The sequence below is a fragment of the Stegodyphus dumicola genome, chromosome 3, assembly GCF_044657685.1.
Source record: "Stegodyphus dumicola isolate Sdum_Otavi_A_Nest chromosome 3, ASM4465768v1".
Lineage (NCBI taxonomy): Eukaryota > Metazoa > Arthropoda > Arachnida > Araneae > Eresidae > Stegodyphus > Stegodyphus dumicola.
Window position 1 is genome coordinate 174,086,358 of NC_140770.1, and position 15,030 is coordinate 174,101,387.

The following is a 15,030-nucleotide window of genomic DNA, read 5'->3' on the forward strand; positions in this document are numbered from 1 at the left end:
TTACGCCATTAGCTAAATTATTCTTTGTGCAACAAAGAGAGCAAGAATTTAAACAAAAAGATGTGCAAAAACTCATTGACCAGGCGGTTAAAAGCTCGGATACGGCAAGAAATAGACAAAAATTATACTATGATAGAAAACGCCGTGAAGCAGATTTTAAAGTTGGAGATAAAGTGTTGAAGCGGAAATTTTCTTTATCAAGTGCCGCAGACAATTTTACTGCAAAGTTAGCTCCAAAATTTGAAGGCCCCTAAGTAATTCAGGAAATAAAGGGAGTCGTATTGTACCTTAAGAACGAGAGAGGGGAAATTTGTAAAGCAAGTCCCGACCAGGTGAAAAAATATTATAATCAAAATGATTTTGAAATCCTTAAAAGTTTCTTGCAGGACTCAAGCGTAAAAGAAGTGGAAGGTCAAGAAGTAACGTCACCCGCTCCACCACCCAAGAAGCAGAGAACTGAAGAGAAACCTAGCCCTGCTACAAGTCATGCGACGGTACCGAAAAGAAGAAATGAAAACGTTCAGACTCTAGCATTTAAGAAATACAAGAAAGCAACGCCGCCGCGTAAAGAAGCTTTGGTAAAGAGGAAAACACCAGTTACAACGTATCGCAGTAGAAATTCTGCATCGAGGAAAACGCTTCCAGGGCCAGAGAGTCAGGTGCAAACAAGGCCGCCGTTCCCGAGAACGAAAAGACAGCAGGAGGAACGAAAAGACCACCAACAACAGAAGAAATTCAGGCACGATTCCAGACCAGAGGACGCCAAGACCAGCCGTCCAAAACGGAAAAGACAGCAACCCGACGACTACCACTCCAAGAGGCCAGCATACAGAGGGCGAAAAAGAAAAAACAACATGGACGAAACTCGAAGGACACAAAGGAGACGACTGACGTCGATGAATTCCATATCGTGGGAGCAGTTCTGCCAGAATAGGATGTCGGAGTTCCAATCATCGAAAACTCAAAGATAAGTTAAAATCTTCTATAATTTTTTTTTTCTTTTGTTCCGAAATGTTATGCGTAAATACGAAGTTCTATGTTTTGACGGAAGTCAATTTGTCTCGGTTGAGACTTAGTTTTGTTTTTCTTTATTTAGCTAAGGCAAAAGTATTATTTTCTTCAAGTATAAAATCTAAGAACAAGCAGTTTCTGTTGGTCGAAAGACTAATTCTGTTATGTTAAAGCCAAAATTTGGCCGAAGATAAAAAAAAACTTCGTATTCTTGTATTAATAAGAAATTTAATTTCAGTGCCGCCAGCTTGTCGAAGAATGCGTGAAGTAAAAATTTATTTTTCTCTTATTCATTTTATGGTAAATTGTAAAAATCATATGGATTAGAATTTTCTAAATATACGTAAATACTTGAAAGTTATGTAAAAGTAGAATTTATTCTATAAGCATAAAATTTTAGATGCTAAAAGTAAATGCTCAAAAGAAATGAATTAAAATTTAAGTATTAAACTGTAGATAAAATCATGCTTTAGAGCGAAAGCCTGCATGTCTAAAGATGAATGAGGGGGAATTTAGAATGAATGTGTTTTGTAGGGTTCTCCACCTACACTTGAATTTTAAGAATTTTAAAATAGCTCATCGAGTTGTAGAATGTCGAGTAAGGTGTGTCTGTTTGGTCGTTGAATTCTAACAAATCATTGTGGTTAGGGAAAGTGTTGCAATACTAAAACACGAATATTCCCGTTTGACACCACACATGGTGGAGAGCCAGGGTAAAGTTAAATTCATGTTTGAATACTTGAATGAATGTGAATTAAGCTGTAACCAAGGAAAATAAATCGATCAAAAACAAAAACTTATTCAGTGTCAAGAAAGTGTAAATTATAATGTATTTAGAAAGATACTGATACTTATTCCTTCCAGATGCTGGAAGGAAGAGAACAGATTGATTGCTGAAGTCCAGGAAAGGTTGCTGTAAGAAGAGAGGGTTAAATAAGTATCTACAGAAATTTATTCTACGTTTTGTGAGAAAATAGTTCTTTTATGTAAACGAGGCTCTTAAATTTTAGTTCAGAATTGTGGAAACTTTTCAACAGGTCGTTTCTAGGACCTGCTTCCAAGTTTACCAAATTCTGGCAGCGGCAAATGTAGGGTTTATATTTATCTTAACTAACATTTATTTTAAGTTTAAACTATCTTTCCTGTCAAGCTTACTTTCCCCTGGAATTGCCAATGCCAGAGTATGTAAATTTTAGTAGAACGCGCAAAGTATTCAAAATAGTCAGCGGAAGTATTCTGAGTTAAATAGAAGGGAAACGAGTTCGAAAGTGTGCTTTCTTGCTTCACGAGCGTGGAGGTGGCTAGTTAGAAATTGAAGAACCATGCGTTTCGGCCTGTGTGCTTGCCTCGGCAGATAGTTAAATCTTTCAATGTAATATTCAGAAGTTTGCTGAATTATCAGCGGTATCTTAGAACGCGGTTAGGTTAGTTACGTTTTAGAGAGCCTCGTAGGCAGTCACTTGTTATTATTCATTTTTAGTTTCTTATTTTTATTTTACCGCCGGGTCGGCGTAGTTTGTGAGCGTCAAGAGCACGCATCTGTAATTTCTAAAGTTGAATAAAAAGGGATTTAAACCCTTCTCAAGGCTTTGTATGCTTTCCAGTTCATAGCAGTCACCACTATTGTTGCGTGCAGGTTGGAAGCGCGCAACATTACAATCTTATGAAAAGTATTGCATAACCACTTTGAAAATTTTCGTTGTTCTGAAATAATTTGCGATATTTCATGCAATATATATGTGGCACTATTTGAAAAATAAATGTATACTATTATACTACATGTTAAGCCATATATTAGCGCATTTAATATTGATTTCCTAATCTAAAGCGCATTTAATATTGATTTCCTAATCTAATATAAATATAAATTATTAGAGACGAAAAATATGTATAACAATAAAATTTAAACGGCATTAAAACAACTATACAAAATTATAATTAAATACTAAAAAATAAAACTACCGAAAACTTTTTCTCGTGAAATTTATACGTCAATATTACGATCTTCTATTTTATATAAATTGATTAAAATATTTTTGTAAAAATTGAATTTATATCAACGCCGCAAAAATCATTAAATCAAAATCACACAGAAACGTGCGCATTTTATAAAGCTCAAATTAAAAATTTTAATCTGATTTTATAATTTTAAAAATTGAAAGGAAATATTAAGAAAGAAATAACCGTCAAAAATTAATTTAGTTATTGTATTTAAACTGCAATTAAATTTTAAGAGCATGCATTACAAAAATATAAGCTAAATAATTACCGAATTTTTAAAATTTATAAAAGAGTTAAAGACCTAAGCGAATTTACTGGATAAGAATTGTTCATGCCTTGGTATGTTTCCTTGGTTTAAAATTTTGCCGGCAGATTGCCACCAACCATTCCTGGCGTCTCAATTCAGCGTTTGGAAATGAAAACAAGTGTACGTTTTCAATATTTGGATACCCCTCTTTGCGATTTGGTCCGCAGCAAACTTAAGCCATTACGTATAACAGTATCATTAACCATTATATAAAATTATCGTTATACTTCAATAGCTATGAATTCAACAAGTGATGTTTAACTATGAGAACAATTGTTCTCTTTAATAACCAGGAATCTAAGAGAAATGCTTTACCAACTAGGTATTTCGTCAATGATATCACTCGGCAAATTGCCTACACGTTTCAGGAAGCGCTGGTGAAGCGCAGTGCCTAATTCAAGGACAAGGAAAACTGAAGCTCATGCCAAAAAAAATTTGGATACCACTGTAGTTCTTCCTTTGCTTATTCCCCTCCTAGCATTTTACCGCCAGGTTGTGAAATTAAAAAAAAAAATGTTCGTGTAATTGTTCCCTTTCTTAATGCATTTACAGAACGAGCTCCCACAAATTGTGAAATTAATTCGTGCCCGTAGTGACGGTTTTCGTCTTACCAACAAAGACAAATCCTCTCAAACTGAATGCGAAGATCACGCCGAACCTTTTCCTTCCAGCTCTTGAATTTCATATCAGCCTAATACAAGAATCGACCATCACAAAGATGCAAACACGAACCGACATTCATTATTAATATTATTATTATCATTATAAGGGCACAGCCCGATCCTCCTAGCCGGCACAAGTCGGCCGCATGATAAAAAAATGGGACTGGGCAGAAAAAACAAATACAAGAAAAAACAAAAAAGTCGAAAATCGGAGTCTCGTAATCGAATTCCGATTCTATCCTTGTTCGTATTTATGATTTTCATTATTTTCTCTGCAAAATCTTTCAAATTTGAAGAGTTTCTTTTAAAAATCTTTTTTAAAATTCTTTCTATATTTCTCTCTTGCACTCCGAGTAAGCGTACATTCATTGACGAAGTGCCTGGCGTCCCCAAACTTATCACATATGAAGCATTTATCCTTATTCTGTAGATGGAACCGTTAAAATAAGTCGAGAAACTCCCATTATTAGTCAGTACCTGATTTATATTAACATTATTTATAATATTAATCTTATTGTTTAACTTTATATTTTTCATTAACTCTTTTTCCTTATTAGACGACTCTCAGCAAAAATTCCCTTCTGTATAAATCCCATTTTCCATTTCAGCAATAGTGTGTTTTGAATCTTGGATATCAAAATTATCCGTCCCATCCCCAAGTGCCACCATTTTTGCAAGGGTGTCTTCCCTTTCATTTCCGAGAATTCCACTATGTGCTTTCACCCAGTGTAATTTAACAATATGTTTTCTTTCAGCCTTTTTAAACAAGTCTTTTGTTTCATTAATTAGTCGATTTTTATGATCTGGTTGGGCGAGTGCCTGTAGCACAGATAGGGCATCAGTATAAATGTTTCTAAAACATCGAACTGTTAATTATTTATTAATCGAATTCAAAGCCTCTGTTAATGAGTATAGTTCTGCTTGATAAACCGAATTCATTGGTTTAAGTTTTATTCTCCCATTGTCTATTTCCACTCCATAAAAATAAATTACCACAGCGCTACCCACTCCCTCATCCATTCCAGAACATTCTGTAAAAATGTCTATTTCACCCCCCCAGAAGGAAAATCAAGATCATAAAATAATCCAAATCGTGTCATTGGGTGAATAATAGGCTCATTTTCTTGTCCAATTTCAGTATCTATAATAATTTTATTAGCTAATAGCTGACATTCAGCATACAATTTTTTAGAGTTGGCTACTAATTCACTTTCTCTTATTATTTATGGATAGTTCGAGCTCTAAGGATTAAACAGGAAAAACAACGGGCTAGAAAACAATAAATACGATGAGATTCAAGATATAGGGATTTTCATAATTTTCCCTCATTTCTTATTTTTTTAAAAATTTTCCATTGTAAGAGAATTACTGCAAAAATTCTGATATGGTAAAGAAAGATCTGACTTGCATCTAAGAATTTTAATTTGACAGTGCCGGCTGAGAATGTTGATTTGTCCTTTTTAAAAAAATAAGAGAATTCGTGTTAATTTATTCTATTTTTTGCAAGATTTTCGTCATTTCTTTTGATCCATTTTTTGCCGTCTAGTTAAGCTGCTATGAGAGGGAATGTGACATTTTAGTTCAATTTAACTAACCAGTTTAATTTCTCATTTGCATCTTTTTCTATGCCTGATTTCGTCACGTTGCTCGCTCAGTGATTTATACAGATATGATTGGCAAGCGATTTAGAGCTAAATGAGACAAAGAATTCGTAACCATACGAGTGGCAATAGTTAGAAGTTTGAATGTGCTCACAGCTTGATCACGCTTACCTGCTATTTAGAGAAACACCGCTACTCTAGTGAGTTAAAATTAAATGTTAATTTAGTTGGTAAATTAAAGCTTCATTTATATTTTACTTTGTCCAACCAGGAATCTTGTAACCTTGATAGGAAATACTTAGATTTCATCCAAGAGAATCTTGCTTCCTAGCTTTTTTGCTCTGCATAGTCAAGAAGATTGATTTGCCCGTATCACTTTTGTGTCCAATTCACTTTTCAAATTACCCCTGCCAAATGTTTTTGCTATGTATTATTTAAATGATAAATAAGGAAGAAACTATATCAGCTGCCGTCAACCCTTAGAACTTCACGGACCACTACATATATAATTTTATATTTGGCGGACCACTAATATGAATTAAAATAAAAACTTGAATGAGACCTTAAAAACAACATATTAATACGCAAATACAATATTCAACTTTCCAATACATGTAATTCTAATTTTCATTTGTTAATAATATAATTTTGAAACATTTGGTGTTCAGCAGCATACCTTTATGGAAATTCAGGCTACGCCTCTGATTTTGAGTAAGATTTAAAACACTATCTCACTGATACACATATTTCGTTCACATTGAAAAACTATATGAAAAGTACAAAAATCGTACCTTCTTGTACAGAAAGCTTCATATTTCCACATTAATGAAAAGGAACTTCACGAAAAGCAAGAACAAACCGGCAAACGCAAAGCAATATCAATAAATTGAAAGTGTTATGCCGCCAATTTTTTAATTATTGTAAACGTAATAATCATCGCTTACCCAGCAATGGCGCTATCGATCAGCAGTTAGACAAAACAAAAACGGAAATTTCCAGTGAGGCAATTATAACCAAGAATGCAGATGGTTGTCATAAAATCCATCAAGTTGCCTATTGACACGGAGAAAAACTGTGCTATTAACGATTACAGTAGCATATGTTTGTAATTCAAAAGGAAAGAGAATTCCAATTCGAGCTATTATTGATAACAGCAGCATATCCATGGATGCCAACTCTCCCTTTCAAATGTCGCTAGATACACCTGCAAAAGTAGCTAAAAAGTCGCTAAATTCAGATGGAATTTTGCTAAAGTAGTAACTATGGGTACTCTATGGGTAATTGTAGAGATATACTGATTTTAAATATTTTATGATTTTCCTGTTGAATTTTATGTGGTTATGCGTGTGCTGTTAAATTTCATGTGCAAAATTCATGATATATAAACACACAAAACGTTAATGATGAAAAGACAAAAAAGTTTCGTAAGTCATCTTGTTAAGAAACTTCGGCAGTGATATGATGAAATGAAAAAATACGAATGAATATAAAAAAAAATGTATGCCAACACTTAAATATGTATCGGGAATTCTGAGTATATACTGCTAGGCTACTTTTAAAAATTACGTGATTTTTGCTGTTCAGTTGTTATGTGGCATAAATGCAATGAAAACGATGCTTTATAATAAAGTTAAATAGGCAGAAAAAAGTGTTTTAGCAGAAATGATCCAAGAGCAGATTGGTAAAAATGAGAGCATAAAATCTTAAAAAACCCTCTTGTGCAACGTTAAAATCCGAATCCTTTCAGATTTTCTTTCTTTTTTAGTAGAATAAAGTTAAGTTTACCTGCTTGCTTATGTGTGCTTTCATGCTTTAGTTAAGCCATTAGTAATATACATCATAGCTTTAGGATAACACTGAGAGCGAAGAGTTGGATTTAAAAAGTAAGTAGTTAGAATTAAACCCTCACTTGTGATAGTTAAGTACGACAGCTGGCAAAATTTTCTAATTGCTTACTATCGCTTCATTATTATTATTATAATTATTATTGTATTTATTTTATTCTTTGCACTCTTCTACAGATATTCGAATAAATTAAATTCTAGAATATTAAAGTGCGCATTATTTTATAATGCAAGGTCTGCAAATGAGTTCTTACTGTGCTCCATTTTTGCATGTATGAGATACAGTTTTCTGCATTGATTTTTCATTTTCTTTTGGAGGCTTTAGAATTGATTTAGTACAAAAATTCATTAACATTCATAAAAAGGATTTATCTTCCATATTTAAAATGCCGTTGTTTATTTATTCATCTTTCGTTGAAAGTTTCCGTTATTATGTTAAGGCACTTTTGTAAAACATCGGGTAGTTGCGAAAATGCATTGACCATTAATAGATAACAATTTTAACTCGGGTAAAAGAACAATTACACGGAATACAGTGAAATTTCTTAAAATTCTTGTCGTATGGAATTTATATTGAAAACTAATATTTAAAGGGAAAAAAATTCTGTCAGATACGAAAACATTCTGTCAGAAACATAGCTAACTAACTTGTAATTAAATACGGAGCGTCACCACACCAAAACCACGGATCTGCAAAAACGGATGTTTTGAGAAAAATACGCTTAAACGTTTGACACGTGCTTGATTACGAGACCCCAAGAATATCAAGAAAAATAACTTTAAATATATGGTGCATGTGCTTGGTTTTGGAGCATTTCGAGCCACTCTTAATTGAATTTTGACCTCTGCTTCACAATTCTGATGCGGTTATCCCTTAGAATATGTACTTTCTTTTCTAATGTTTAACCTATAGTATTAAAAATAACATAGAAAAAAACTATAAGTGTAAACATAAAAAAGACTGATTCGTGATTTTGAACATTATAATGAACGATTTGTTAAAGTCAAATTTTGAGAGTAGAATCACCAACGTAGATGATCACCAACGTAGATTCAGGAGAATGTTGTTTTGGTGCATTATTATGTACAGAAGCTGAATTTATTCATTAAATACTGTATTTTCTGTATTAAAAAATAAAATACAATTAAAAAAGTCTTTAGGCAATAAACGTTTATTTAAAATTGATATGATAATTAATGCACTGAAAGGAGAAAAAAAATTATTACATAGTTTAATGCGAATAATATGTTAAATAATTCACCTACAATTTTATATCTCGAATAATAAAATCGTGAGACGCCCATGATAAAACAAAAAAAAAAAAGATAATGGCTCATACACTTGACAATGCAATTAAATGATTAGATTTCGTTATTTAGGAGCTCCATGCTTTTATTTTTCGTGATGGTTACCGGCGAAAACAACGCAAGGGTTTTCACTTGCGTTGTTTGTTGTCGTGGGAGAAAAGAAAGTAAAGGAGAAATCATGAAGTCTAAAGCCATCGGGTTATAAAACATCGTCGTTGAAAATAAAGCCGTTCAAAAACATTGCAGTTTTACATCGTCACAAAAAATATTGCGGTAAAAAATTAAGACCCTACAAATCATCCCCTGCCGAACAATTTTAACACAAACAATTTTGTTGTGTTTATAACTGATTTCATCAGTGCAAGCCCATGAAATTCATTGTCGCAAAGAGGCAAGATTGCGTCTGTCGTTGGCAAGAGCCTTGGGAACCATGAAAGTGACAGTTCAACTTTGCTCAATTCCACCCCCCCCCCCAATTTGCATGAAGAGCACTCCGGGGGAGGGACGGGTTTGAGGGCCTCCCACCCATCTTCCCCTACCAGTAATCTATCCTGAGGACCTTCGTTTCGCCACATATTTAGAGTGCCCCATGCCGTATACACACTATGCATTTACAATCATCTATGCCTTCTCCAGGATTCGAGCCAAGCCCTTTAATACAGAAATCAACGTACCTAACCAATACACTGGCTGGGCTGCGTAAACAATTTTAATGTAGGCAATCTCATGTTATTAATCATCTTCACTTTTCTAATTTTTTAGGCAATATTTTACATAAAAATGCCAGTAGAACTTCATATAAGAAATTAGTTAAATAATGGCTTTTAATAATTCGGTAGATAAATTTAAAACTTTCACAACTGATAAACGTACGGTTATTTTTCTACTCCTTTTCAGTTTTTTAATTGCACTCCTTTCTAGCTGTTTAGCAAAAAGTTATGAATTAATCGAAAAATATGAAATAATGAAGAATCTGCATGAATGTATGTACGTTTCTCGCATTGTAAAAAAGCAACGGTACCTAGAGACATCAAATTTTGAATAATGTAATCCTCCTTCCGAACCTGGAAGCCCACATTTTGAATTTCGAATTTCTTTATTATCTTTTTCCCATTTTAAAATTTTAACGGATTTTCGATTAACAAGTAAACAACTTCAAAGCGAGGAGGGATATGCTGCTTTTAAATATTTTGTGATATTACTGTTAACGCATAAAACATCTCTTTGGGTAGTTCAGATTTTATATACTTTTTAATGTGTCGTATATTTTTTTTTTTCGGTACTTATACGAATTTTCAGATACTCGAGGTAATGCCATTTTTCATAACATTTGCTTATTCTATTACAAGGAATCGTCTATTATAAAAGCCTTACAAATTTTCACCTAGATTTGTGAATATGCCTTTGAAGATATATCTTAGAAAGAAGTAATATTTCTTACAAAATTCTATTGTAAGTTTCACTTACCTGTTCATTTACAAGATAATTTGTGAGAAATTTTTAAGAAGAGATTGTCGTGTAATTGAGAAGAATGTTCCACTCATATTGGAAGGTCTTGACTTCGAATCTCAGTGAGGACATCGTTGACTTTTCTGGTTTCCTATTTTGGAAGTAATCCTAAAAACCTTTAAATTGATTAAAATGGCAAAATATATTTACATTAATATAAAATTATTTATATTCTGAACATTCGACATTCTTCATACGCGTTATAAATTCTTCCTGCAGTTTCAATCAATAAGTGATAAAAAAATTGCACACGAAAATTTAATATGCTGAATATGAAATACTTGAAACTAATCACATTTCTGAAAACATTCGAGCTAAAACTAACTTCACGGGTTGTTGCGTTTAATGTGTAACAAGGAACTTGGAATCGCCCTCTGTTGCATAACAATAACGCAATTCAAAAAATAAACAACACACCGCTTCGCCTAGTTTAATTTGCTTAAAATTAAATCTCGAAATCTCCCGGAGCTTTCATAAACTTCACTTTTATGATATAAATGGGCTCCCTGAGATTTTCTAAAAGCTTTCTAAACTCCCTCAGCCGCTCCTTCTTCCCTTCTTGAAGAAGAATAGCTTTTCTCTATAATTAAACACGATATTTTCATGCCTTTCGCTTTAACTAAAATTAACGCGCAAGACAGCTGGAGTTGAAGCGACGAGCGCGCTCTCTGGCGCAGGGGATAAGCACTGACAGTGCGTGCAAAAGGCGACAGACGAAAGTTCTACCCACCCTTGCGACGCTAGCCACCACCAGTTGAGCCTCAAATGCCCAGAAATCCAGGTTCTCCTGATAAGCTCTTTCCCGCACTTTTCCCGTCTCCGGTTTTTTTACTCCCGGATACGAGTATGTGCCGTTTCTGAGAAAGCAGTCAGCGGAAAGAAGGTGAGTGGCATCGTTTTTCCCGAGTGGTATTGTGTAGGGGGTTCTGTGTCTCGGTGAAGTTTGAAACACATGGACTGGCAGAATCACCGCCGGCAGTTTAAATCGCGGCGCGTGAGTCGTTGGGTTAATTTATATCTTTGAGTGATTTTTGATTTAAAGAAAAGTTTATTTATATATAAAGAAATCCGAGTAGATTTAACATGGTTTATTTCTGAATTCTGAGAGCAGTGTGTCGTAATTAAAAGGAATTAAATATCGGTTATTATTTTACCATAGAACGCTCATTTTCTATTATTCATTTAGCCACATAGTAGTCTCAAACCCAAACTGCATATGGGCTGAATCTACAGTCTGAAAACAGCTAACCGGTCAGAATATCTTTCTAACAAATAACAAAATATTTTAAATAAATTTTGAATTTCCCATACTAAATCTTTATGAAAATATACGCAAAAAATAATAGTTCAAAGGAAAAAAATTCAAATTTATATTTATTTTCTATCTTAAATCTAAAGGTTTTGTATCCGTAACACAATCTTGTTGGTTACATTTGTAATCCAAATATATTGATAGCTAAATATTGAATTTTTAGACTGGCATTTCTTACAAATAATCTTAACATGTTAAATTAATCATTAAATAATTTACTTTAATTTAAATTAAAAGAATGTGAAAGCTTTCAGATTTCATATTACACCCAAAGGGACGTTTGTTTTCATTTATATGCAAATTTTCAGAGCATTTGGGCTAATGTTCCTTTGGGCTAAAATGTTTTTTTTTTTCGTACAATGTTGCCATTGCTCACTTTGTTGAGTAATAATAATCGTTGAGTTTGTTGATCAAAAATTCGTTAAAGTTTTACAAAATTTGAAATATACAATAAACCATTTAAATACAGTATATCTTTAGAATTTCCGATAGGCAGATTCGCCGCGCTGGAGATAATTTTTTTTCCGTATGCTCAGTTTGAAATCGTTGAGTTTGTTAATCGAAAATTCATTAACGTTTTATAAAATATGAAATGCTTAATAAATCAAATTCAAAATACGGCTTCCAGGTGTCCATATTCGGGTCAAGGACTACGTTATTCAACATTCGATGCCCCTAGGTACCGTTGTTTTTTTTACAGTGCGAAAAACATGCATACAATCATGCTACTTCTTCACTATTTAATTTTTTTTAAGAATAGTTTTTAAGAATAACAGAGCTCTAATATTTTGTGGCAGCAATTAGAAAAGTGATTTAGACTTTTATAGTGATTAAACTCAAAATTCCGTTTTGAGACTAATAGCTCTTCTGGGCTAACGCTCCTTTGGGCTAATAAAGAAATTATGAAAACATCCTAACTTTTCAGAGAAAACTTATCAAGTGGGACAAATTTTATGAGGGAAAAATTTTATAAACAATATCAACCTAGTCTTTTTCTATTATTTATTTAATTTTTCTTTCACGCTTAAATAAAAATGCATATGTTTGTACGTAAACAGATATAAACTTTACTTTTTATTATAGACTGGATTTTTACTATACACTGGATTGCGTTTTGACTCTGAGAAAAATTTTTAACCTTGGAAATTACTCGAATAATCTTCATCATGGAATGTAGATGATCATATGTTAATCGAATTCTTTTCTTATTAATTTTCTATTGCAAAAAAAAAGTAGCGATTATTCTTAGTGCAAAAATTCTTAACTGAGCTGTTTATGTTTTTGGAAAGTACGAGTAAAAGCTAATAAAATCTGTATCTTAATATTTTTGAATGAGATTTATATCAAATATTAAATTAATTAGCTCTGTTTATAGATTTTCTGAAGCATTATTCATGTTCATTTCTAATCGAAATGAAAATAATATAAACTCGGACTTCAAAAAACTATAATCTTAAAATTTGTGCAATACTGATTTTGCAATAAATACATAACTGGAATGTCTTCGCTGGCCGCATAAGTTGCTTAGGGAGTAGCATATGGTCCATAGACACCAGAATGAAATCACTGTTACACTATCGGTATAAAGCTGGAAAGAAAATTAGGAAAAATCAAACATTCATCTTAATTTTTCTTAGCATAAGCATTTTCGCTGAGTTTCTTACTTAGAAAGTTCTTTTCTGTAATTAAAGGCAATGCAATATATAGACATATTTAAGTTCATTAAAAATGACAGAACCTTAAAGTTTCCATATTTATTGCACGAAATAACATGTTATTCTTTTTGTTTATGTTAAATCTTAAATATTTAAACATATTGCTAGCATTTTGGGCGATTTTGCGTTTGCATTCCTCATAAATGTTCCCAACATTTTCAGAATCTATTCAGATGGTCTAATAAAAGATTGTAGAAAGAAATCTTCGTTAACTATTTTTATATCAATCGATATATAGGCCAGAGGTTTTCACAATAACTGAAGAAGAAAAAAAGCATTTTTGTATTGTTCAAGCATAACAACGAAGCTAAGTAAATATAACTAAATATAACGATGTCAAAATGGGTTGTTAAATTTTGCGATAAACAATTGACGATATCATATATTTTGATAATATATAATTGATAGGGTTCTTTTATGCTAATTAACTGGTTACTTTATGATTTAGACCTTTACTATAGCTTTTCCCTTTAGTTTTCACGATAGAATGCGAACTGGTTCGTGTGCATTTAAATTGAGCTTTTAGATTTTAAGAAAGACAGCGTTCTGCGTCTTTAAGCTACGTTACTAGGTTGCTAGGTCTGATAAGATTTGTACTCTTCGGATTTGCATTTTAATTGCCGCTATTGAATCTCCACGCAGGTTACATTTGTGAGCCAGCTTTACGTTAAAGTGATTTGTGTAGCTATCCCGGCTGCAAGATTATTTTGATTTAACCTTTCACATTTCAGTGTTACTTCAAGTTACATCGGCACATGTGGTTGGGACTGATTTGTAAACACCACATGTGCCATTTGTTCTTTTCAGTTTTAAAAACAAAACGCTCTTTTACTTGTCTTTTAGATGCTTCTCAGGTTTCAGTTGTTATTTTAGACTTGGAGATAATTCGCTATCTACACTTTGGTTACAGGTTTATGATAGCCATGAGGAATACTGAAATTTATAAATAAATATTAAAAAAATCTGAAAGATTTCAGGTTTTAACCATCGCCCTAAAGGGTTTGCTAAGGTTCTTTATTCTCTGGCTGAGCTTGCAGTCTACCAGTCTGTTGTTACACGCCTTCCCACTAACACCCCCCCCCCCTTTTTTTTTTTTTTGTCTTTTTAGCTTTATTATTAAGCATCATTTTCTTCGCACTTACGTCATATACAATTCAACAGGTGACAGGTGACAGCAGGGCCGGACACCCGGACGGCTTACAATGACTACTCGGGTGCTGTCCGGAACCTGCAACTATCTATAATACGACACACTAATACTACAAAATGCGACACACTAATACTACAATATACTACAAAATGCGACACACTTATATACTATAGACTAATATACGTTGACACTAATACGTGGGTACGATATGCACATAAAAACACATTAATAAAATTATTCTATTATTTTACAATAACTTACACATGAATACGATACACCGATATAGTATGTAGATACTTACACGAAGCTACGTAGACACACTATATTAGGATAGATATAAAATTAAGTATTGGTACACATAGATACTGCATAAATTCGATATATTTTGAAATGCACTTTTGTATGAATATTAATAATACATTATACTACTACAGGTTTTACTCTGTATGTACTTAGATCTTGAAACATGACAACACGATGCTAGAGTACATTTATAGACACACTACACCAATGACACGATACGTCAATGTACCTAATGCTACACACTAAGATACTGTACACTAAAAGATAGACACACTACACCAATGCGCATAAATGCGACACACTAATA

The 15,030-nt window shown here is 33.0% G+C and overlaps 1 protein-coding gene across 5 annotated transcripts in view; it reads left to right on the plus strand.

Annotated features, from left to right (window-relative positions):
- The window catches only part of LOC118199010 (neprilysin-1-like), a 366,463-nt gene that overhangs the window by 93,044 nt on the left and 258,389 nt on the right, over nucleotides 1–15,030 (plus strand). For 3 of the 5 annotated variants that reach the window (XM_085813637.1, XM_085813639.1, XM_085813640.1), the window contains exon 1: nucleotides 10,913–11,126. The exons of 1 other annotated variant lie outside the window; for it this stretch is intronic. The gene's annotated coding sequence lies outside the window, so the exon portion shown is untranslated. Of the gene's footprint in view, nucleotides 1–10,911; nucleotides 11,127–15,030 lie in introns of those variants that run through there. One more of the 5 variants, XM_085813641.1, reaches the window with a different exon arrangement.